Below are 26,118 nucleotides of genomic sequence, written 5' to 3'. Positions count from 1 at the left end.
CCAGAGTGTGCAAAGTGTCAAAAAACGAGGAGCGATTGCCTATGTTTATTTTTAGCAAAGGGAGTGACACCTGTAATGCCACCTATTCACCAGATTCAACAGATTTCAGTGGAAAGAGCGCTATTCTCTCTTCAGGAAGCGCTGATTGTTTTTTTTAGTTTATTTTATTAATAATGATAAAAACAAATGCCGGGTCTTGGGGTCGATTGGTTTTCCCCCAACTGTGTTTTATTTCATATATTAAAAAAAGAAAATTCATTTTAGAGTCAGTCAGAGAGGGGAGAGTTTCTGAGCGCTGGAGGAGAACTGAGCTCCATTGTACAGTCTTTGACAGAGGGATTTTTAATGAAGTTTCACAGCTCTAAATTTCTGAGATTCATGTGGTATGTTAATTTAGCATAAGTGTTTTCTTGTGTTTCATATGTAATCTGTTGTGTTCCATTTCATCTAATGATCATTTCTAATTGAGCAAATGAAGTGTTTAGGTAGAATTCATAGTATTATATGCTCTGCCTATAAGTTTGTTCAATTCAATGTTTTCTTCTGTTTAAGGAGGATTCAAAGTATTATTTGCCCTCCTTAGCTCCTCACCAGTCTTGCCATCCCATTTAAAAATCTAGATTTGATGCTAAATTCCTTGCCTACCTTGCCTCAGTCATCAACCTGTGTCGTTCATTATATTTCTCTGTTTGAAGCTGTGATTTTGCCCATGCAGCCCAGAAAAACCCCGTCATTAAAAACCCCAAAAACTTTAAATCAATCCTCCTCATCAGTTTACTAGCCTAATATCTTTGATCCTAATTGGTCAGCTCACCCCATTGAGAAAAAACCTTGAGTCTGACCGGAGAGAGCCTTCTCATACCCCGTAGGGCTAGCTACGAGGTGAAATGGTTTGATGTAGCCTTGAAGGTTTACCTTCCTCGGCCTAGGGTGAAATCTCAAGCGCTAACAGAGTGGATGGATCATTTTTTCTAGGAATACCTTAAGTGATTAGCTACACAACACTACGATATAGTATTCCCCAACCCTTCCTCTTCACTTGAAGGAGGTCCAATCAAGGGACTATACTCTGGTCTTGATCCTTTGCGATTTCTAAAGAATATTCCACTTACCGTAGCTCCAAACATCAAGGTAATGGCATCATCCATTTTTCACATAACAACATTTTAATTGAAGTATTCAATGATCTTAAAAACCTACCTCACTATCCCTTGAAGAATATTCGTTCCACTTCACTATAGCTGACTGAGGTATCAACTATAATTTTTTTAATAAACCCTCCCAGGAGTTGGTCGAGCCAATGATTCACAACAACAATGATATTGTTTTCAGAGGCTTCTAGCCGTCACACTAATTCTAGATTTTATCACCAAAAAATTGATGGCTCGAAGTACACCATGTAAAGCCAATTTTGCCATAGTAAAATTGTTTTCATTGTGATAAATTACCTAATAAACCACCTTTATCAAGTAATTTATAGTTAAACCCATGAAGAATAATTAGATAAATCAATATTTATTTGATTTTCTTCTAGGAATAATTAATTAAACCATTTTTTTATTATTATTCCTCGTTAAATTTCACCCAATCATGAAAAATAAACAGATAAATCATTATTTATCTTATTTTTCTCTAGTAATAACTAATTAATCATTAATTAAGTACTATTGTTTGTTAAATTTGACTAAATCCCTTAGGAATAATGAAATAAATAATTATTTGTTTATTATTCCTTAACTAATTCATTGAGATAATAAACAAATCATTTATTTATTTATTATTTCTAAATAAAAGTTTAAATACTTTTTCCCCCTAAACAAATATAATAAAATATTCCAAGTGGTTATTCCAAGAATGGGATCAATAATATTCTATTTTTGTTCATTATTTGAGGGTAACTCAATGTTTCGTTATAAATAGGAGGGTTTTCCTTTCCTTATTCACTTTTGAATATTTTAATTGTTGCACTTACTTGTATCCCTGATTATTTTCATTGTCGCACACTATATTTTTGCTACGTTTATGCATTATAGGGGAGAGAGATGCTACAGAAGCTGAAGACATTTGAGGATACCTAAGAACCCATCCCATAGAGGGGGACTGGTAACCTTTATCTATTCTCTTCACAGGTGTTATTATTAAATTATTATTACATGTCTAGTTTCCATTGGATGTTTGGGGTTATTACTATTTCTTTCAATGTTTAACTATGATCATAGCATAGATCAAAATTTTGGCAGGTTTTCTTTCTATCAATTGTTGCAGATCTACAAGTTTACCACTAATTTATGTTGTTCATATTGTTTTCATCCGCAGTCTTAAGTGGGTTCTTTTCATACATCACTGAGAAGAAAAAACTACAACAAATTGGCAACTCCACTCGGTTTTATACTTCAAATCTAGAAACCTGGGTGACCTTTGGTTGTTAGCTTACGGTTTCTTCTTTTTTCAATTCTATTAATGTTACCTAGTGTTTTAACCCTAGATCTGATAAATTTCTAACTTCCACAAGCTTTCTAGTCATTTCCATAGGTCACAAGGACCAGTCGCGGCAAAGGCGACACCTTTTTCCGAAATTTGCACACGAGGAGTCTCATAACAATGATCATAGTTTTCAACCCAAAAGGTGTAGCCTCAGCTCTAGAATGCAACTTTCAGCCCAAAAAGTGTGATTTCATCAAAAAGCATGTCAGAACATGGGATTTCTGGGTTTTAGGGTTTTTCTCAGATCTATTTCTCAATGTTGAGAGTTGTCTATTCGGTGTTTGACCTTTGTCTCATCCTGCTTAGACCTTCATCCATTCAGTTTTACTCATTAAAGTTGAATTTAATCTCCCCTAGGGCTTCTAGTACACCTCCACCTTTCTACAAGGAGTTTAGCTAAGTGAGAAGTATGAGTTTCTGCAGCACTTTCAGCCACATTTTCTAGATTTGTAACATTTTATTTTAGATCTAATAAGGTAGGTTGTTACCATCCATAGTTTCACATTTAAACTTGTTTGGTCATTCCCTTAGGGTCCCATCGATTGCCCTAGGTGTTTCACCCATCTCCCTATATTTTTACAATGATCTTCCCCCCTGGTTTTTTGTTGTTGCTACACCACTTTCTAGCAGCTTAGAGTCACTTGATCGCAGTCACACCAACATTCATATCTCTTGGCCATTTCAATGTATTTTCCATCAGTTTAGCCACAAAGAAATGTAGTGTTTGCAAGCCCAGTTTGGGTGGGGCTTAGTTATTTGTTTTGTTATTCATTTTATGTTATTTGTTTCAGTTTATTTGCAGCAAGAATTTTTCTTTTTTACAAACACAATATAGGCTTAATCAATTAATACAATTGCACACACAAGCACACCATAAGCAAAGGGCACTTGGTTTACACCACCAAGCCAAGACTTGACGTAATAAATTTATCCCTCTGCATAAGAGACAAAAGATATATTGTTGGTCTCCATTCACCATTTCTGTGTTTTGTGTGTCCTTCCATCATTGTGCCACCAACGTGTGAGCCACAGAGACTATTAGGCCTTCAGCCCCAATTTCCACTTGGGCATATTACTCCTCGCCATCGCATTCAAGTTCATAGCCCTCCGAGCCCCCATCTCGACTCCTCTCCTGGAGCTTGTGATTCCTCATCTGATTCCAAGCCTCCTTCACTGCATATTGTCACCATGTTTGGATCCACAACTGGTGTAGGAACCCAAACAGGTGGTAGCTCTGGTGTTGTACCAATTGTCACATCAAGCGAAACAATCTCAGGAACTGTTCGGTAGCCCCCATGCTCCCCTTTATGGCTGGGTTAAGTCTACCAGATATTAACTAGTTGACAAATGGCCCCATACACCATGATGTTGGTTGGCACTCTATGCCAACTAAGCTTCCCTCATACATCCCAAAGTTAGAGGGTATTATTGGAGATGATCCTACCAACCATGTTCGATCCTTCGACATGTGGTGTCGATCCAACGCCATAATCGATGACTTCATTCGTCTTCAGCTCTTCCAACATACGCTCACTGAAGATGTTGCAAAATGGTATGTAGACTAGCCATCCACCTCTCATTCCATTTTTGCGACACTTGTTAAAGCATTCTTATCATATTTCCAGTTACCTCTCTAGTATGACACTAGTACAGAGTTATTGACTACATTTCGTCAGTCCTCCGCCACTTGCCTTCCTTAGCATGTTCAAGAGTGGCATCAAAGGAGGAGCACATGTTGTGCCCTACCTTTCAAAGACTATGTCTATCTAGATTGGTTTCTTAAGAGAATTTTATCCCCCCATTGGAAAAGATGTTGCATCCCATTTTCCTCAGACCGAGGAAGAAGCTTTCCAGACCGCTTTGAGATATGATATTATCTATGATGAATCTGGTTATGTCTATACTGTCATTTTAGACCTTCCTCATCCTAGAAGTGCCAATGCAATGGGGGAATTTCACGCTGCCAACAGTATCATTGGATCCCTTTCACTCTCTTTGCCATATTCTCAGCAGAATTATGGCTATCCACAAGGGGGCACTAGTTCCTCCACCATTTATGCCCCTCCTTCCAGCAACATGTCTCCATGGCCCCAACCCATCTACCAAACTGTTTATCCTTCTTATGCATAACCTGGCACTTTATCCCCTTAAGCGTTAGCGCTGTAGGGCCCCATCCATCATCAACTCCAACAACCACTTCCCCCTTAAGGACAAGTGTTTGTGGAACAAAGTGCTACCAATCCCAAAAATTTGAAGAAAACAAATAGGGGGAATGGTAACAAGGGTAACCAAGGTAACCATCTGTGCTTCCCCCATGAAGGGAAGATCATTACCATTGATCAGTTGACTTGCTACAAGCCAACATCTATGACCTCCCCAAAGTTCATCATCTTGTCGATGTCTGACTACTAGTCTTCAACTCCTTGCACCGGTGTCTTTCTGAGAGTCTATAAGGATTCCTCATTATTGGGTGCCTTCCCTGTCATCGGGAAAAATAGTGTCCATTCAGAGCTATTAGTCCCACTAAGACGGGTAGTTATCTTAGAAACAAACAAACTAAAGTTACTTGTGTTTTCCTTTATGAGAGATAGAGGAGAGAGAATGAGAGAGTACCAACCTCAGTCTTTCGCTAGTCTCCTTGCTCGTTTCCTCTCCCCCTTGATAGAGCTTTCGCCACTCCTTTCTCGCTTCTCCCACTGTAGAGAACACCTATAGAGTCAAAGCAGCAAAATACCATCAAAACATAGAGATCTATAACCATAAACAATGTAGGATCAGATGTACGTGAACCATATAAATGCATATACAAATACAAGATTCAGAGATATACAAGCATATGGAGGAAAACTCAAATAGATTTATTGATAGAAGTAGTAGAAGAGAGGATTACAACCAAGTTGTCTGATCTAGCATCATCCTCCCAGCATGAAAGCCCTCTTCACCTCATACAAAGCAAGATCACCCAACAATGTCTTCAAGGAGAAACCAACAACACTTCCTTGCAAATTACAAAATTCCAGCCTTTGGATCTCTAGGATGAGGGATCCATATACAGATGTTTGTAGGAGAGTGATTCAGCTTCTGGGATTTTTATTAGTATCATTTCACTGATAGTTCTCGGTTCCACCTGGAGATTTCATGATCTCTTACTCATCCCTGGGCGAATTCAGAGAGACAAGTGTCATATGAGCATTTTCTAGAAGATTCTTTGAGTTTCCACCTAGCAAAGTAATTTTTCCATTTGTCTACTCTCACTCATCGTGCCCTACATAAGGGCTTTTCAGTATGCATCACACCCCCTATGTGTAACAGGGAAATGCATCGCACCCTCATCTTGAAGCAGTCTGTATAGTCCAGTTTTGACCATTTCTGAGCAGGTTTTCAGAGAGAACTTCTAGGAAATGATGTAATCAACTGACCTTGTTCCTTTAGGGTATCAAACGACACTTTTAGGGGTTTAAAGGCCATCGTTTTATGGACATATGTGATTGGGGTTGCAGTGCCCAAATATGTCTATAACATTCCCTGGTCCTCCCCCTCCCATTTTTGAACATACTTCCACGACTATTTTCATGTTACAAGCATCGCGGCTACCCTTAAGTAGTCTAGTACACTTGATCAATAGCCAGCTCCTCAGGATCCTCTTGTCACTCTTCTAGTTGAACCCTCTTGACCCACTCCCCCAGGACCTCCTCCATTTGTGGGTGCCTCTCTTATGTTCGCTCCAGGAACTGTTCCTCCAAGCCTAAACCATCCAAGAGCTATTCGACTGGGACATTATCCTGCTGGCCAGATACCTTTCTTATTCCCTCCTCCAAGAATTGTTTTTGTACCTATGATGGATTTTCTGGTCCTTCCTAACATGAGTATTGGGATCCCAGTATGGTACTTCAATCCCCCTGCAAACACTCCGCCTGGTCAGCTAAGACTATATCATGCTTTGACCCCGGTTTAACTGGTCCCCATCACCTCTGTCATTGCTTCAGTCCCATCACAACCTCAAGAGAAGTAACTCCTGTTGCGAAAGCATTTGGCTATGTGGGCAAATAAAAAAGGAAAGATTCAAAGGACAAGGCTCCCCAACCCCGTCCAGCCCCTAAGTCCACAAAGTCGACACCCCCATGCGATTTGTGTGACGTTGTTGGACATGCCACCAATAATTGTACTAAACTTCCTCAACTTAAACCGTTGGTTCACGAAGCATTCAGTGAGTCAAATATTACAGAAGTCCATGTTAACATACTAGTCCCACCTAAGAAACTCAAAACACTTTGCACAAACCATCCTTGTGCCTTGTGTGACCTTCATGGTAACTATTCCCATTGTTACCCTTGTCTCGATGAGTTTTGTGATTTCCTTCGGGCAATTCGTGATTAGAAGGCCACTCATAGTGGAACCATTGCTCCTCTACTTATGGATTATGGTACCATCAGTCAACCAGAATAAGGAAACTCTGGCCCTTCTATTGTGATCACTCGCCCTGATGTTGAGATGATGGACACCGCAAGCCCTATTCTATAGATGTCTTCATCGTTGAGTTCCTCACCAGCAAACCTTCCCGAGGTTTTTGCATGCATTTCTATCGAACTTTTTTTGACAGAATCTGAGGTCTCAACATCAGTGGACCCTCCATATACTAGTCTATCATCAACCATTCAAGATGATGCATATTCGAACCTTATAGGAATGCACCAGGTAATGCCACCACATCATGTAGACCATCTTCCTCCCATCCACCAACAATGTAAACTTTGAAACGGGAACTATAAACTCAAAACAAGAACTCTGGCCAAAAAACCTCGAAAAAACATAAAAAACAGTGCTAAAAATGAAAAGTGTGTACACCGGAACAATGATTTTATTTTTTAGGGGTCAATTTTGAACATGTTTTAAAAATGGCAGTGACTACGAAATTTACCACGAAATTTTCGTGCAAAATATTGCTTCAAAACGAAAAAGTGATGATACTGGAACAATGATTTTTTTTTTAGGGTCAATTTTCAAACTTTTTAAAAAATGCTAGTAAAACCAAATTTTTATGTGCCAAACAAAGTTGTTTATGAGGAAAAGAACACATTAATGTTTTTGGTAGAATATCATTTTTCTTTCCTAAGTATAAATTCAACATGTTCTCAACCATAACATCAACATCAACAGTGCTATGCTTTTTCTTGTTTCAATCCCACCATCTACATCATGAGTAACATATTTCAATATCTTCATGTCAAACACCATCCATTGAATTAATGTTCGAATCAATAATCCAAATCTATTGCATGTGACAGGATCCTACAATCGCTTATATAGAATCTACTTTATATATCAATGTTGTGTCATGAGATTTCAATTTGGCTATTCATTTCGTGTTTACTAGTCTCTAACTGAATTTACCAATTATTAACAAGTGATATAGAGGTAATTACATACTATAATTGGCTCAATTAAACTAGTCAATAGTTAATACTAATATGTACAATAGTTTAAAATCAATTTAACAATTAGAAATTCTTACAATGATAAAACTAGTTTTTTATGTCTGCAAAAATTCAATTCAACAAATATACTATTTGTAGAAATAAATCTATTACTAGGGCTACAATGTTGCTATATAAATTTACTACAACTACTTTTTATGAAATAATTGCAAGGGCTATTGAAAGAAACAAGGTATAACCAGTGGGAAGAAAATAAGCTAAATCTAATAAAATACAGTATGAATATGTTATATAAAATACAATATAGTGGATAAAATAGAGTAAAGCTATTTTACAAAAAAAATTAAATAATTTACAAATATAAAAAAAATGAAATATTTCCTACGTTAGAAAATCACAATTTGAATTCATTGAAATATATATGGATAGAAAGAAAACATATTTATATATTTACATAGAAAAATAACTTAAAATTAGCATTACCACTTCTTTATAGTGGCCCTTGCTCTAGAGTAGAATTGGTAATCACAAGCATACACACACTAACCATAAATATTGGAAGCAATTACTTTTTCAATTTCAGGAAAAAATGATTAAACACCAAAACAATAACATCCCTTAAACTTAGTTATCTTAATTTTTATACAAAAACTACTTAACTATAATAACTTCCTACTAAATTCTGGTGTTTTTTCCCTTAGTGTCCAGGAATACGACCATTTTTAAGTGTTTATACTTAGTAACAAGTAAACAAAACTAATTATAACTTATCTCCTAGTATGAAGGAAGGCAACCACTTTTTAGTGAAAAAAAAAATATAAGTATTTATACTTAGTATGAAGTACAACAAACTACTTAACTAACTATTGCATCATGTGCTTATTTTAGCCTATAATTAAGCCAAATGGCATGAGTGGAATGACATTAAATTAACTAACTATTGCATCATGTGCTTATTTTAGTCTATAATGAAGTCAAATGGCATGAATGCAATGGCATTGGTGGTCTAAAATAGTGGAATGAAAAATCTTATGCTAACTTACGATTACAAAATTTTTAAATCACTATCAAAAAAATTCAGATCTAAAAATATATAGTAATGGTTTAATTTTTTATAAATTATTCAACTACAGAAAGACTATGTTTTATACAGATGTTAAAGTTTTAAATGGCTTATATCTTATGCAACAAAACAATTCTTCAATGTAAACCTTCTCTAGCTCATGATTCCTCATTGAAAATTTTGCACTTATTATTCTAATAAAAAACATAATAATCCAGTCACAGATAATGAGGATAAAATGGAAACAAGATGGAGAAAAAGTGGCAATGGCGGTGATGGGGCAGTGGTGGTGGTGAGGTGATTCGGAGAATCGCCCCATGTGCGCATGGCATGGCAACCTTTTCTCTGAAAGGGAACTCTGCTATTCTCAATTTTCCCCATTTGATTCAGTACCTACCTCAACCTCCTACCTCTTTGCCCAAAGACATTAAAGCTACTGCTACAGTAGCAACAACAAAAATTAGTTTAATTTTTCTGTAGAGAAATCATCGGGATGACATTTTGTTTTATCGTATGGAGTTGACAATTCTTCAACCCACAACTACATGTTGTGCTGCCATATGTAGCTATTGTAATCATTGGATATTGTATATATTGTATATTGCGATATGGAGTTAATATAAATGCTTTGCTGAGGGACTTACCCCCCTCATTTCTTTTTAAATTTTTTTTTTTGTCAAAATTCACACCAAATCGAAAATCTCTTATAGAATTCACATTCTTCTTCTTCTTAAGGATCACGGAACCATCTCCTACATGCACATATCTTTTTCCCGAGATCAAATGCAGTATCACAACCAACACTATAAACAACGTTGTCAATGGTTCGAATTACCCACATAACAAATATATTACTCATATATTAAAGAAAGTAGTATTGGAATTTCTTTTAAGGAGCCCAATTTTTACCCACACGTATGTATAAGCATATACCAAATTTTGTTCGAGTTAAATAGTTTTGTATCTCACAATAAGAATGCATTCATATTATTAATAGTTACCTAGTTAAATAGGAACATTCATATTGTGCTATACAAAAACATTTTGCATTCTTGTTTTTAATTAAAATTTGCATTTTTGTTTTTTTTTTTTTTTTTCAGTATAGCAACAGTAAAATTTCAAGAATCCTTCTTTCAAAATGTTTTAGCACAAAAAACATTGCAAGTTTTTTGAATAGTTTGTGTCACCTTTGAGATGAAAATGTAGTGTCCATAAAAGTACCAGTCAAAAGAAGTCATCAGAAATAATACTTTCAAGAAGTCTTCTTTGATGACATGTCTTTCAATAAAGACATGGTTGCGAGGATTGCAAAAATTTGTACCAGCACCCTAGAGACGGAAATGAGTGCCAATAAAAATCCAGTCAAAAGAAGTCATACTAATCTTTCAAGAAGTCCTTTTTATGGACATGTTTTTCAATAAAGAAATGGTCACAGGAAATAATTTGCACCAGCACCCCTGCTAAGACTCTGCATCCCTCGAACACACCAAACAAAATTAGTAGAGTATCTGTAACTTGGTCCTGATTTGAATTGCTAAATAACTGAGCTGAGAAGTGACCCAAATTGTAATGTATAAGTGATAGTGTCATTGAAATAGATGATTCAAGCATGTAAAGGTTCAGAAGTTTAGGATTACTCCATCTTCGACCAGTTTCTCCAGTAGGTAGTGCAATAATTCCAATGTCACTTGAAAGCATTGCAATTCTATTGACCTCTCTTCCTTTCAATATTGCCAAGGTTACCCATAGTATGCCCAACACTTGACATGTGGCCTAGTATAGTAACGCTCTATAAAGCTATCCCCTTCTTTGAGCTACATTATGGTACCTTTGATTGACAGTCCTGCGATAGGAGTAGTCAAAGCCATCAGTCCCCGATGGTGTCACCCCACCTCTACTCTGAGGGAAAAAATGATATGAAAATGAGGGTAAAAGATGCATTTCAAGCTACAGAGACATGCATGTAAGTGATGAAAATATGATGATTCAATCGGTCAAGAAGGGGCCTATTCTGTAGGTGTACCGAAGCACAGACCAAATAAACCAAATACTCTGCAAAGCGCCCGTGAAACTGAAATAGGGAGACAACGGTTTTCATTCGGATCCAATGTGGACTCATCCCGCTGTGATCTTTGCTCAACCTGGTGACGGAGGGGCATCTCGAAGCGGCAGATGGGACAACAACGGTGCAACTCTAGCCATTGCAGAATGCAGTTAGAGTGGTAGATGTGTTGACATGGCATCTGACATGTCACCTCTCCTGCCTGAAAATCATCCAGACAAACCGTACACTTGGAAGGGAGATGCTTTTGCGAAATGGTAACTGTGGATAGCCCTTGAACTGCAGATTTATAAGTCGGGACATTACCGTATCCATTCCATTGAATTTCAGTCCCTGGTTTTGTGAACGCCAAAAAAAGGAAGAGAGTTTGTCGTCAAAATTGCTCCACTGGGTGATTCTCAGAATCGCCTTGTCCATTTTCTAGTGTCTTATTAATTCAAGTGGAAGAGATCTTTCTTACATATCATTAGATTATGAAGTGACATTGGACATAATTAAGCTTTGGGCCATACCCTTTTAGAAACAACAACCCCAACTAAATGATTACTTATTAGATCTTTTTATTTAGTCAATGTAAACTAGAAGATTATAAAAAAATAAATCCTTTCATTTCTCCTCATAAACCATGATAGATTGATCCATCCCTCCTTTTTAGTGTACAAAGAGGAGTGCTCGATTTTTACTCAAAAAGATGGGGTGTTGATATATCTATATATGGGTGCTCAGGTTTTTATATTAAAAATTTTCTCCAATGCTTGATTTGTAGTCAAAGATATGCGGTGATAATGTATCTAGGTATGGGTGTTGATTTTTTTATATTGAAATTTTCTCTTTGTTTCAATTAGAATTAGAAGGGTTTGTTCTTTTTGTTTTCCTTATAATAAACTATTGTTCCCAATTGAAATTGCATCATTTGTATTAATGTTTCTTTAAAGTGTAAGTTTGAGGTGCAAGTTACTTATTTTATTTTTAGACTATGATATTTAACACATAGTGACCTAGGCTTAATAAATTGAAATTAGGAAGGTTTAATAACTTGCTTAGTTTCTCTTAGGGTTTTGGTGTAGCTTGTTTGTAGAGAGACTAGAGATTTGACCCCTAGGCCATAACATTCTCTTGCATCTCCGAAATCTTATTTATTGGATCTATGTGCTTGCATTACCATCTTTTCTTAAATGGTATTTGAAAGAGTTATCCAAGAAAATTTCTAAACATTTCAGTCTTTCATGATAAAATGTTCATTTTTACATTCTCTTGTATGTTTGTTTTGATTATGTCTATTGAATCGAATTGGTTTTCAATAGGTTTGTTTTGAGTATGTCAGGTTTCTAATGTCTTATTAATTCAATTGGAAGAGATCTTTCTTACATATCATTAGATTATGAAGTGACATTGGTCATAATTAAGCTTTCGGCCATACCCTTTTAGAAACAACAACCCCAACTAAATGATTACTTATTAGATCTTTTTATTTAGTCAATCTAAACTAGAAGATTATAAAAAAAAATCCTTTCATTGCTCCTCATAAACCAAGATAGATTGATCCATCCCTCCTTTTTAGTGTACAAATAGGAGTGCTCGATTTTTACTCAAAAATATGGGTTGTTGATGTATCTATATATGGGTGCTCAGGTTTTTATATTAAAAATTTTCTCCATTGCTTGATTTTTAGTCAAAGATATGAGGTGATAATGTATCTAGGTATGGGTGTTGATTTTTTTATATTGAAATTTTCTCTTTGTTTCAATTAGAATTAGAAGGGTTTGTTCTTTTTGTTTTCCTTATAATAAACTATTGTTCTCAATTGAAATTGTATCATTTGTATTAATGTTTCTTTTTAGTGTAAGTTTGAGGTGCAAGTTACTTATTTTATTTTTAGACTATGATATTTAACACATAGTGACCTAGGCTTAAAAAACTGAAATTAGGAAGGTTTAATAACTTGCTTAGTTTTTTTTAGGGTTCTGGTGTAGCTTGTTTGTAGAGAGACTAGAGATTTGACCCCTAGGAAATAACATTGTCTTGCATCTTTGAAATCTTATTTATTGGTTCTATGTGCTTGCATTACCATATTTTCTTAAATGGTATTTGAAATAGTTATTCAAGAAAATTTCTAAACATTTCAGGCTTTCATGATAAAATGTTCATTTTTACATTCTCTTGTATGTTTGTTTTGATTAGGTCTATTGAATCAAATTGGTTTTCAATAGGTTTGTTTTGAGTATGTGAGGTTTCTAGTGTCTTATTAATTCAATTGGAAGAGATCTTTCTTACATATCATTAGATTATGAAGTCACATTGAACATAATTAAGCTTTGGGCCATACCCTTTTATAAGCAACAACTCAAACTAAATGATTAGTTATAAAGAATTATAAATTTTACAAATATAGTAAACCAATGTTAAGTGTGATTTATGGCCTTAAATGAGTTTTGGAGGGTAAACTTTGAAATGCCATAGAATTGAAATTAGAGGTCAATATAGTGTGTGAGGTCCAATTATTGGATAGAGTTCTTGAGAAAATGCTCCTATAAAATTAGAGTTAAACATGAGGCATCTCAGGTCAAGTGCCTAATGGTTAAGAGTATGTGTTTCGTCCTAAGAGGTCATAGATTCAAAAACCATAAGGGGTTAGAGTAGGTATTCCTTCATAGACAATAATCAAATTGTTGCGTGGAGGTGGGTATATTTTCCCACAAATAAGGGGGTTTCATACACCAATTAGGTGTCTGGCTTGGCTATGACCTTAAAATTGGATAACAATAATAATTAGGATATAAATTGTTAGAAATTCATAATCTATAAGGGTGAAAGCATCGAGCTGGGTTACACGTTTTGGCAAGAGATAGCACGTTTGGGTGGAAAAAATGATTGCTCAATTGAGCCTTTCTTAAGTGCTTCATTGAGCCGTTTGAGCACTTAAACAATGTAACCTAACGTTATTTAGGAGCTCGATTTAGCCATGTCTTTGCGACAGTCAAATGAAGGAGATTTGGTTTTGAATATATTTTTTGGCTCAGGTAAGTTTTATTATATGGAATTGAATTTCAATATGTTATTTATTAATTTATATGTCATTGTACTAATTTAATTCATTATTTCTTTTGTGCTTGATAATTAGGTACAACACTAGCATGTTGCCTTCAAAAATGAAGAAATTGCATTGAAATTGAAAAGGATGCAATACAATGCAATTTCATTCACCAAAGAATTAATGCTCTTCCATTTCTTCCAGATGCAATGCAAGAAATTGGGTTGAAGAAAGGGGACTTTAGTGAACCACATGTGGCAAAAAAGGGAAAGGAACCCCAAACACCATTACATGGAATGTTTGGAAAAACATACATTGGGAGATTCACAGACATCAAAGATCCATTAGAAGAGGAAAATGAGAAAAAGGAAGCAGAAAATATTGTGGAAGAAGACAATGATGAAACTCTAGAGGATGAAGAGTTTGGATTACGTGACATTGTTGATTAAATTTAAGTTATGCTTGGAAATCAAGCTTTCCAATGTTTTGACTTTGACATTTTATGAGAAGAATAAACACTCAATTAAGGATTTTATGCTTTCAATATTTGTAATATGTGATTTTCACATTAATTTTTAAGTTAATCATTATTTTTTGAAAAAAAATGATTATTATTATTCTTTTGACATGAAATTCATAAAAAAAAAAAACTTAAGTATAGGGGGTTTACGCAGTGCATTATATTAGATATCATTTTTGGGATTCAACTGCGTTAAGTAAGTCATTCACATATGACCATTTCCATGAGAGGTGGTCGTAAGTGACTAATTTCTCATGATTTGAATAGTTCACTTAGCACTCATTGCATCGGGTGATGCTCACAGGGGTGAAGAAGTGGGATTGAAACTGGTGAAATAAATCACATAGCGTCAATCATAACTTCCGGGGCTTGCACCCGGTAACCAGGACTTCCCGGGAGGTCACCCATCCCAGATCTCCTGGGGCTCAACCACGCTTAACTGTGGAGTTTTCCCACAATCAAGCCCACTTCGCTTGCTACCCCATTTGCAAAACCTTAGCAAGTATTGTGCCTCATGAACCATTCAAGTAGAGATCCCTTCACTCTTTTTGAATTTGAGTATAGGGGGTTTACGCAGTGCATTATATTAGATATCATTTTTGAGATTCAACTGCGTTAAGTAAGTCATTCACGTATGACCATTTCCATGAGAGGTAGTCGTAAGTGACTGATTTCTCATGATTTGAATAGTTCACTTAGCACTCATTGCATCGGTTGATACTCACAGGGGTGAAGAAGTGGGATTGAAACTGGTGAAAATAAATCACATAGCGTCAATCATCACTTCCGGGGCTTACACCCGATAAATAGGACTTCCCGGGAGGTCACCCATCCTAGATCTCCTGGGGCTCAAGCGCGCTTAACTGTGGACTTTTCCCCACAATCAAGCCCACTTAGCTTGCTACCCCATTTGCAAAACCTTAGTAAGTATTGTGCCTCATGAACCATCCAAGTAGAGATCCCTTCACTCTTTTTGAATTTAAGTATAGGGGGTTTACGCAGTGCATTATATTAGATATCATTTTTGGGATTCAACTATGTTAAGTAAGTCATTCACGTATGAACATTTCCATGAGAGGTAGTTGTAAGTGACTAATTTCTCATGATTTGAATAGTTCACGTAGCACTCATTGCATCGGGTGATGGCCACAGCGGTGAAGAAGTGGGATTGAAACTATGAAAATAAATCACATAGCATCAATCATCACTTCCAGGGCTTGCACCCGGTAACCAGGACTTCCCGGGAGGTCACCCATCCCAGATCTCCTCTGGCTCAAGCACGCCTCACTATGGAGTTTTCCCCACAATCAAGCCCACTTAGCTTGCTACCCCATTTTCAAAACCTTAGCAAGTATTGTGCGTCATGAACCATTCAAATAGAGATCCCTTCACTCTTTTTGAATTTAAGTATAGGGGGTTTACGCAGTGCATTATATTAGATATCATTTTTGGGATTCAATTGCGTTAAGCAAGTCATTCACGTATGACCATTTCCATGAGAGGTAGTCGTAAGTGACTATTATTCAACCATTTTTAGTTAAAATTTTCGTATAAAAATTGTGATTTTGACATGTCAATTCTAGCAAAAAATTATCAAAACGTGTCATTTTTTAGTTATATTTATGTTAAAAATGGTTATTTTTATGTCCATTGTTAAAAAGTATTGTTTTTTAGAAACAATTATTTCATGTGGATTGAAAAATTAATTAAGGATGTATAAATATGTAGAATATCGAAAATTCAAAATATCGACCTTCTAATTTAAAAATGCAAAACAATAAAAGCCTCGCTACAAAAAAAATTAAAATTAAAAGAAAAAACAAGAAAATATGAAGAAAACTACCATTTCAAAAATTATTAAATTTACAAAATAATTATTTACCTTTTATACATTAGAAAATTTAAAGTCAAAAAATAGGTCTTTTAAAAAAAGGGTCTGATGCAGATACCCACTTTTTAGAATCACCATGAAAATCACTACCATTCTAAAATGTAATGTACATAAAAAAAAAATTAAAGTGCCAAAAACTATGCTCTAAAAAAAACATGTGTGTTTTGCATCACCCCTTTTCAAAATCAGGTCACCTTTTCGCTATCTCTATGAAATGGGTAATAGTATCAGTTCCCGTTTCAAAGTTTACATATATCATCCATCTCCTAGCCTGATGAGGATGCCATGGAATCTATGTCTACCCTTGATTACCCCTACACTTAAGTAAGGTGGCATTCCTTCATGAGGATTTCGAAGGCAATCTCCTTCCTAATTCTCCCAATGCACTCTACCACTAGAAAAGTTTCTCACAACACATCCTTTTGATTTACATGTTTTTATTTCTACCATAAGGTTAGGTAGATTACATCATCTCATCCACTATCTTTTGTAACTTTCAAATGGAGCCATCATCCACATTGTATATCGGTCATGCCGACGGTGCAAGTCGCTTCTCTTGGAATCTAGCCTCAGTAGCCTGGGTAATTTTTACCCTCTTCCATACATTAGTCCTTTCAAACGGTGTGTGCATTGGATCTGCCACCAATAATTAGGCTGAATATGATGTAGTGATAGGTTTTTTATTCAACTCCCTTGCTCATCACATCCTTCATCTTCATGTTCATTTAGATTCATTGCTACTTGTCATGCAATTGAATGGTGTGTATCATGTGCATAACCAAGTCCTATTTAGAAAATCTTTACAAGTGAAGCAATTGGCACGTGAATTTGAAACCATTACTTTCATTGATGTGCCTAGAGCCGAAAATCACTACATAGATACCATTGCAACCAACATTATAGACTGGAATTTATCACATGGATACCACAGAGGAAAACCATAAATAAAACAAATGTCGAACCATCATCGTCAAGTCAAATACATAATCGTATTATGTATCACAATTTTTTTTTAGAGCCATAGCCATAAAATACATCTGACATGTCCATAGCATGTTACAAAAATCACAATCAACCGGACCGACATGTCCCTGCATCTAGTCATTGTCTGACGGATGGTGCACCAAAGGCTCTACTCCACTTGCGCATAGATCACGTACTTCCTGACCTACCATCGCCATGCTCCGTACAATACCTCACCACTCTGAGGGAAGAATGGTCCACTCATATGCATATAAATCCACTAAATTGTGTCATCCAAGCTCTGAAACCTTGGTCAAGAGTACATCAAACCTATGATGCAAATCAGCAAGCAGTGCAGTATCCTCTAGACCCTACTATGATGATAATGCCCCCCGGTCTGCAACCCGAGACGCTGCAGCTAGGCCTGCATATCCTACAAGATTTACAGGTGCTATGTATGAATACAACATATTTCACACTCAGTACCATATACATGTGATTGAAATATAAAATTCACCATAAAACGTAGAAACTTAACACTTACCATTTGGTCCCCATGCTCATCCGGGTGGAAGTGGCCAGTAAGGATCCCCGTGATAGTTCATTCCTCTATAAGGGTAGTCATCAATGTAAAGGGGCATCTGGTCCCATTGTGCAAAAAAATCAGGTCATAACACCTGTCTAACTCCCCCTCCTCCTCCTCTCCATAGTAGCTACCCCCAACAGTGCATCCTAAGCTCCTGTGGGTCCCCATCTCGGATATGTACATGAGGAGAGATAGTGCATATCTTCTCAAAGAATAATGCACACAATACTATACCAAAAGTGAAATCATGATTCACTTGCCTCTTACAAAGGCTCAACTATTGTTTCATTGATGCCAGCATCATCAGGGCCCACCCATAGTAGGTCCCAGCCAAAACACTCTCAGCTAACATCATTTACCCTCAAGTGATGTGGTGGAATTCCTGGCTGCCCAAGACCCATAGCACAGTTATGCCAACAGCCTATGTCTCTAGCCTCTCTAGATCAGCAAGTGGGATAGTAATTCCCTTGACCCGAATACCCCATCAACAATGGTGCTCCATGAACTCCAAAATTTTCCTCCCACGAGGTAACACTAGATGAATACCCCCCACCACTCTGAGTGGAGGATGTCTGGTCAACAAGTAAATATCTTGTAATGTGAGCTTGATCTTATGCCCCTGCAAAATAAATACCTCCTGGTCTGGATCCCAATATCTTACAATTCTCGATGGCAAGGGCTCACTTGCCCTAATCAAAGGGTTCTCTGCCAACTTAAGAACCCCATAATGAGCCAATGCCCCTCGAACTACCTAATCCCCTCGGATCTCAGATTGAATAGTATCGAAGTCTCGTTCATGCTAGTTAATTTTTAGCTCTGCTATATATGCAAAACACCACTTGTCGTGTCAGTTCAAAAAAGAAAACAACAGGCTGCACTGATCAACTTGCAACCCCCACCACACTAGCAAACCAACCCTTCCTCGAGCCACAAATCATAGTCTTCATCCTAGAAAGAGCCAGCTTGCAGGTTTCCAGTTCTTTCTCATGAGCCAGATCAAATTTCTAGAGCCAGATCACATTTCTAAACCAAGAAAGTGTAATGCAATTGTGAGAGAGGGCAAGGGTCCCCCAGGGAGCTGCTAGGTGCCAAAAATCAGGAGATAAACCAATGAAATTGAAGAGATGAGTAAGGCCACCTACCCCAAAGTCGCAGATCCTGATTCCAATGGTTGGTTTGTCTGCTATGATCTCCACAAGATTTAGGGCCTTTTCCTCCTCTCCACATTGACCATAACTCACTTAGCAAATGAATCCAATTTGCAGGGAAAACGTCCTTCCGTAGAAAAATCCACAATTTTTCTATTGCCTATTGCAAGTAGATCTTAGCTTATTTTGATGAACTGTCAACATCATTGGAAATCTCTCACCGAGTTCTATAATGGGTCTTCCTTAGTTTTTGATGATTCAACACTTCACCTCATAACCATTTTTCCAAGTAGATTGCTTCATCGTCTCTCAAAATTGAATTTCATCATAAAGCGACACTTGTACTTTGAGGTGCACCTCCTCTTAGTACTTGTCGTACCATATGTCGATTTTTGTCATGAGGAACCATCATTTACTCATGTTTTCATCATCCCCACCGGGCCTCCTCTGTGTGGCAGCGTCATCAAGTCATCTTGCATTATTGGAGTCTATTTCATATCCCATCATCTCATGTCATAGTATTCCATCCATATTTTCATATTGTTCATCCAGTGTTGCACATTTTTCCTCCTATCATACTGTCCCCATCCCCTCCAGAGTTGAGTCAGTTGTTGTCAGGTCAACCATGCACTTTATGCTCTGATAAGGGTAATCGTTTGTTTTTCCCTTAGTAATTTTTCTCCATTATCCCTAGTTTCAGTCCATCAGTCACATTACTATTTTCCCTTGTGATTTAGTTGAGGATCCTTAGAGCCTCATCTATTGATGGACCTATTTTGTCAACATCAGCTCATTTATTCTAGCAAAATGTCCCAAGGGCATTGTATCTCAGTTCCATCGTCCATTAATGTTCAACACCTTGGATCGAGCAGAGGGTCTTATTATTTCTCTTTGACTTGGTAGTTTCATGTTCATGATCCATAAACTTGATGGTCCAGTGATGCAGCAGATTGTCCTGTGATTCCCAGGTGTGTGTGTGTGAAATGCTTTCAGACCTCATGACGGGGTAGCCCTTCAAGTATCCCCCCACATGTTGAGATGTATACCTACTATGATATAGCCTTAGGTGCAGTTCCATAGAGTTTATGGCTTTGGTTCCTACTCATTGCATTGGTCATAGCATGCACGTATCCTTCAGATGACCCATTCAGTTTTGTAGAGCCCTTCCTTGTTCAGCATGGCTTCTCCGGTTGTTCTACCCTCCCTCCCACAAATTTTTTGAGGAAATGGGATTTGTATCTCATGTACTCAAATATTATTATATTTAGTTCTGGCTCATGTTTTTACAAGGTGCATTATGTATATGGTACACATAGTATTATTTTTTGGCTCTATTATGCTAGCATGTCATGCATCATTCAAGCTGTACTTTATTACTCAGATTCATATTTCTCGGAAAACCATTATTTGTGTACTAAGTTATCTTGGCGAGTATGGGTATGCCTCCCCCGCTTCATTGAGGTTCAACACCACAACATTAAAGGAGATGTGCATTGGTCTCGCCCCCTTTGTCATTATTCTCCCTCAGCTTTAGCTTCATTGGTCTCTCTCTCTCCATAACTCCCCTGTGTTGTCTAAGTGATTGTGTCTTTACAATGTAATTTGGTCATATGTTTTGCTCCTAACACTCGTACATTGGGGGGCAATCTGTTATCACCAAAAAATTGATCATCTAGCCTAATTTACTACATGGATCGAAGTACACCATGTAAAGGAAATTTTACCATCGTAAAATTGCTTTCACTGTGAGAAATTACCTAATCAATAACCTTTATAAAGTAATTTATAGTTAAACCCATGAAGAATAATTAAATAAATCACTATTTATTTCCTTTTATTCTAGGAATAATTAATTAAACCATTGTTTTATTATTATTCCTTGTTAAATTTGACCTAATCATGAAAAATAAATAGATAAATTATTATTTTTCTTATTTTTCTCTAACAATAACTAATTAATCATTAATTAATTACTATTGTTTGTTAAATTTGACTAAATCCCTTAGGAATAATGAGATAAATTGATATTTGTTTAATATTCCTTAACTAATTCATTGAGATAATAAATAAATCATTTATTTATTTATCACTTCTAAATAAATGTTTAAATACTTTTTCCCTCCTAAACAAATATAATAAAATATTCCAAGTGGTTATTCCAAGAATCTGATCTATAATATTTTATTATTACTCATTATTTGAGGGTAAATCAATGTTTTGTTATAAATAGGAGGGTTCTCCATTCATTATTCACTTTAGATTATTTTCATTGTTGTAACTCTGATTATTTTCATTGTCGCACACCATATTTTTGTTGGGTTTATGCATTATAGAGGAGAGAGACTCTATTAAATCTGAAGAAGTTTGAGGATAGCAAAGAACCCATCCCATACAAGGGGACACATAACATTTATCTGTTCTCTTCACAACTGTTGTTATTAAATTATTCGTTACATATATATTTTCCATTATATGTCTGGGGTTATTACTCTTTATTTCTCTATTTAACTATGATAGTAGCATAGATCATAATTTTGGTAGGTTTGCTTCTATCAATAGCTACAGATCTACAATGTTCATAAACCATTTCTATTGTTGAGATTGTTTTTCATCCACAATCTCAAGTGGGTTCTTTTCGTACATCATTGAGAAAAAGACACTACAGCACTTGTGTCCACACTATAGGACTATTGATCTTCAGCCTTCCTTTACTGTCTTTCAACTTAGCTAAAAACTCATACAATTCAATGGGGAAGGTGTAGAGGAAGATCTCATGTATCTTTGTATACAGGTGGTGAGTTCTAGTATTGCAGCAATGATGCTGCAACTCCTGGGATACCTACTTTACTGTTATCAACCTAGTAGTTCGTAACAACATGTAAGTGAAAGTGTTGTATGCACAAGTACTAGTTCTTACTGTAGAATGTCACTTGGTCAGCTAGCACAAGATCACTAGGAGCTCAAGCAAACTTCTATGGATTCCAGAAGAAGCTCTATATGTGATGAAAGAAAGGAAAGCTTACTCTACAGAGGCTACTCTATTTATAGAAAGGAAAAAGACTGAAATGTAAAGTAAACCTAGCAAACCCTACTTAACCAACTAATGCTACTTTTGCAGAAAGCACTGTAAAAACCATGAAATGAATGTCATTACCTACACAAGGAAGTAAACAACATCTACTCACGCTATTTCTAGAAGTAAATGAGCAAAAAACATCTTTTTGGATTTTTATGTATTTTTATATGAAATTGACAAGCATGTATTTTATTGTGTGTGAAGGTGGAAGAAAATAGGTGGTTTTGAAAGGAAAATTTGGGATTTCTGGGGATTTAGGATGGTGTGGATGGGTCCTAGGAGGTCTTGAGTGTCCTTTTGGAGGCTTTTTCCACAATCAGCCTTCAAAATAAAGCCTACCTGAAATGCTACGGGAGGACACAGGGGATCTACAGGAGGTCTAAAGGAGGATCCTCAGAGTAGTTTTGAAGGTTTTGAGGGTGTGAGAATGGGTGGAAGAGGTAGGTGAAGATCGGGATGATGTGTTAGGGTACCTATGGTCTAGCAAGAATCACCAGGAGAGGTAAAAATGATTCGGATAAAGGAAGAAGTTCTATGGAGAAATGTAGAAAACTAGGGTAGATTTGAGGTGAACTTTGGGCGACCTATAGGGCATGGATCCAAGAGACATTGTGATGGATGATAAGCTAACCTGCTATGAGGAGAGATCTGCTGCAAAATAACCGACAATCAACCAATAAGATCAAGCACGCAAGTAAGTGAGTACATCTAGAAAAATAGAATTTTGCATCAAGCTAGTCTAAACTATGAGCTATGGAAGTAAATGCTGACAAATAATACAAGGAGAGAAAGCATGGAAGAAGACTTATTGCAAAGGAAAAAATTAACATGGTGGAAGAGATCTAAAGAAAATCATTAACCTTCTAACAAACCGCAAACACTAGAAATCCTATGGAGAAGGAAAATCTATGTTTTTGGGGCAGCAAGAGGGTCTTTGCCTCAATTCATAGTCCCAAAGGGAGGAAGAGAGGCCAAGCCACTATTGCTAGCCTTTTGAATCTTCTTTCTATCACTACTTAACTTGCTATAGAAAACACAAATGAAAGAAAACTACTAAACCGTCAAAAACAACCTATTCTTAACGAAGAAAGTAATTCATCTAACAAATAATCCATAAGCTGAAACAACGCATATAAATAAAAAAAAAGAGGACCTTGGCTTCTTGGATTCGGCCCTAACCCAAGAGCTTAATTCCTCTGAGGTAACTAAGTGCTAGCTCAAAACGGATCTCATCTTTATTATCAAAACAGTAATAGGATTACATGAAACTATCCACAAAAGTAAGCTCAAACTTGAGCAGAGTTTTACAATAGCAAAAGTACAACAAAAAATCCAACAAAAATTCGACCCTAGTGAGGCCCTAGGCCTCTATACTTATACAACTGAAGCTCCCAATAACATCCTTAAAGTTAGGGAGGCTTGGCTCCCAAAGCTCGAGATAAACATAGGTTATCCTCCACTTGCTCGGCTATCTCCTAGTGCATTGATTTGGCTGTTTGTACTCCGAGCTGCATGAAGGGGAATTTGAACTGGGGAGTAATAAATGAGGGGGATTCCCTCCTACAAATCCTCTCCTTTTTCCACTTCGAATTATTGATGCCAATTTTCCATTGAATCTCTGACTTTGTCTTCAAAATTCAACAAAAATCTGCATTAAACACATATTAGACCTCATGGCATCATAACTAACTCGACTCACTCCATAAGCATAAATATAATCAAAAGACAAGCAATAAGCTAAGATAATGGTTGATTCAACTATGTTAGGAGGAAAAATGAGCCCATATAATTACCCATTTATAGGGCTCATCATCACTCCCTACTGAAGGTGTTGGTCATCCTCTGAGCAACTTAGTCCATCTCCTCATCTTTGATGGCCTTGGTGGCTTCTCTAGCACCCCAATCTTCTAATGTTGTTTCCTCTTCCTTGTCATAGAAACCTACTTTTTTGTCTATCTCTTCCCACTACCTCTGCTGTTCTTCTTCAGTTCTCTATTATAGCATGCCTAATAGCAGTGGTTGACTCAGTTTTAGGAAAATCCAATTGACTTGTAGCCTCTGCATTGAGTGCTTGTACATTGGCACTCTCCTTAGTGCCTCCTTCATCCTCATTGGGGAATGATATTCCCTCATATTCAGAAAGTGTGGTAAGGTGTTCTATCTCCTCATATACGCATGCACACAATCATCCGCAAGTAACCTTTCCATGTCTCAAAATGTGCAATGGACCGTGCTTGATCATTTACATATCTAGGGGCAATTTGAGTATTATTGGCAAGTAGCTGTTGTGTGCTAATGAGTGGCATGAGATCTGATGGCTTAGCTCTGATCATTAATGGCTCATTCTGCTCCCTTATCATCAACCTTTTTACTTTTGTTGCCCTTAACTCTTCATGGTTCATCTAGGAGGCCATGGACATTAGTTGTAGGTCCCCTAGCCTAGCATTGGGGTCCCACACATTCATGTCTGTAAGGGCCATATTATGCAAGTAAAATTTTGCCATATTTGCCTTATCTTCTGATGTGCTTTGATCACACAGATCCATTAACTATTTGTAATCTTGAAAAGGCATTGTGCCTCTTTGTGCCAAAGTCTTGATCTAAAATTGTAGTGATTGGTCCTTGAGGTACAATCCATAGGATTTAGATGGTATTCTACATTGTATTGCCTCCACGGATAAGCTAGCCATGATTGATAGCTGGGTCTCTTTCTCCTTTAGCTGCCTCCTTAGCAATTCATTTTCAGCTTGAAATTGGTTTCTTGCAACTGCTTCTCTATGTCTGACAACACTTAACTCTTTGCCCATTTCTCTAAGTTTGGTCTCCATGTGGCCAATATCCTCAACTCCCTTGGATTTGGCTATTTGCATCCACCTATGGTTCCTTATTCTTTCTTTCTCCAACTAAAAGAATAGTTGAATTGCAATTTTTTGTCGAATGATTATGCCCCCATCAAGAATATTGTAGTAAGAGCGAAGACTAGGCTGGAGGTCAGGTTCTTATGCCTCTTTTGCTTCCTCATTCCCCCGTGGCTGTCTTTCTACCCTTTTTTGAAGTTTCTTGGTCTCCTGTAGTTTTGACAGGGTCTCCTATAGAACAGTCTATGCCCCCTTAAAACTGTTTTTGAGTCCAATAGTTCTACTTTTTCTTTCCATGTGGGAGATCTAGGAGTCCCCCTTTTATAAGTGATAGGTGGCTTAGAAGGGGATTCTTTTCCTCGGCCATAGGGTGAATCTTCAATAAAAATTTGCACTTTAGTAGAAGGCTGGGGTTTCCCTATTTTGATCCTTGTGCTCTTCTTGTTGAGCGATGGAAAAGGTATGTATTTATCATTTATTTTTTTATATTTTCCTTTGAATCATAACTCCTTTACATTCTAAGATGGAAATATGTTAAAGAATTATGATAGAATTAAGGAGATTTGTGATTAATACAAAATTGTTAATTATTTTCTTTTCTATATAGAAAGTGAAGGAAATAGAAAATCACTATTCGGGAGGAAAAGACAAAAGCAAGGAAATTGTTGTTCCTCCATTAGGAAACTGTGTCGAAACAGGAAGAATGAGACAGGATTGTGCAACTCAAGAAAAGAAAGACAAAATAGAGTGGTTGTGCAAGAAGACAAGAAGACAACTAAAAATGGAAGATTAAGCGAAGACCTCGGGATCTTTTGATCCTGAGGGATAGCTACTTTAAAAGTTATCTATAACCTCGATGTATCCACCTTCTCATTATAAATGGGGCAGTGATTGTAAGACAAGGGAGGAATTGATGTTTCATAATTACTGTTATAATCTCAACTTTGATCATTGACTCTCTTTGAAGAGCGATAGCTATAAACTTTGCTCTATATTATTAA

General features: G+C 36.7%; 1 pseudogene; it reads right to left on the bottom strand.

Annotated features, from left to right (window-relative positions):
* Positions 1 to 10,367: 10,367 nt before the first annotated feature.
* The window catches only part of LOC149142672 (uncharacterized), a 32,872-nt pseudogene continuing 17,121 nt past the window's right edge, over positions 10,368 to 26,118 (bottom strand).

Source organism: Pinus tabuliformis, chromosome X (genome assembly GCF_031772625.1).
Source record: "Pinus tabuliformis cultivar Carrire ecotype Pingquan chromosome X, CPIR1, whole genome shotgun sequence".
Classification (NCBI taxonomy): Eukaryota; Viridiplantae; Streptophyta; class Pinopsida; order Pinales; family Pinaceae; genus Pinus; species Pinus tabuliformis.
This window is presented reverse-complemented; position numbering and strand designations above follow the sequence as displayed.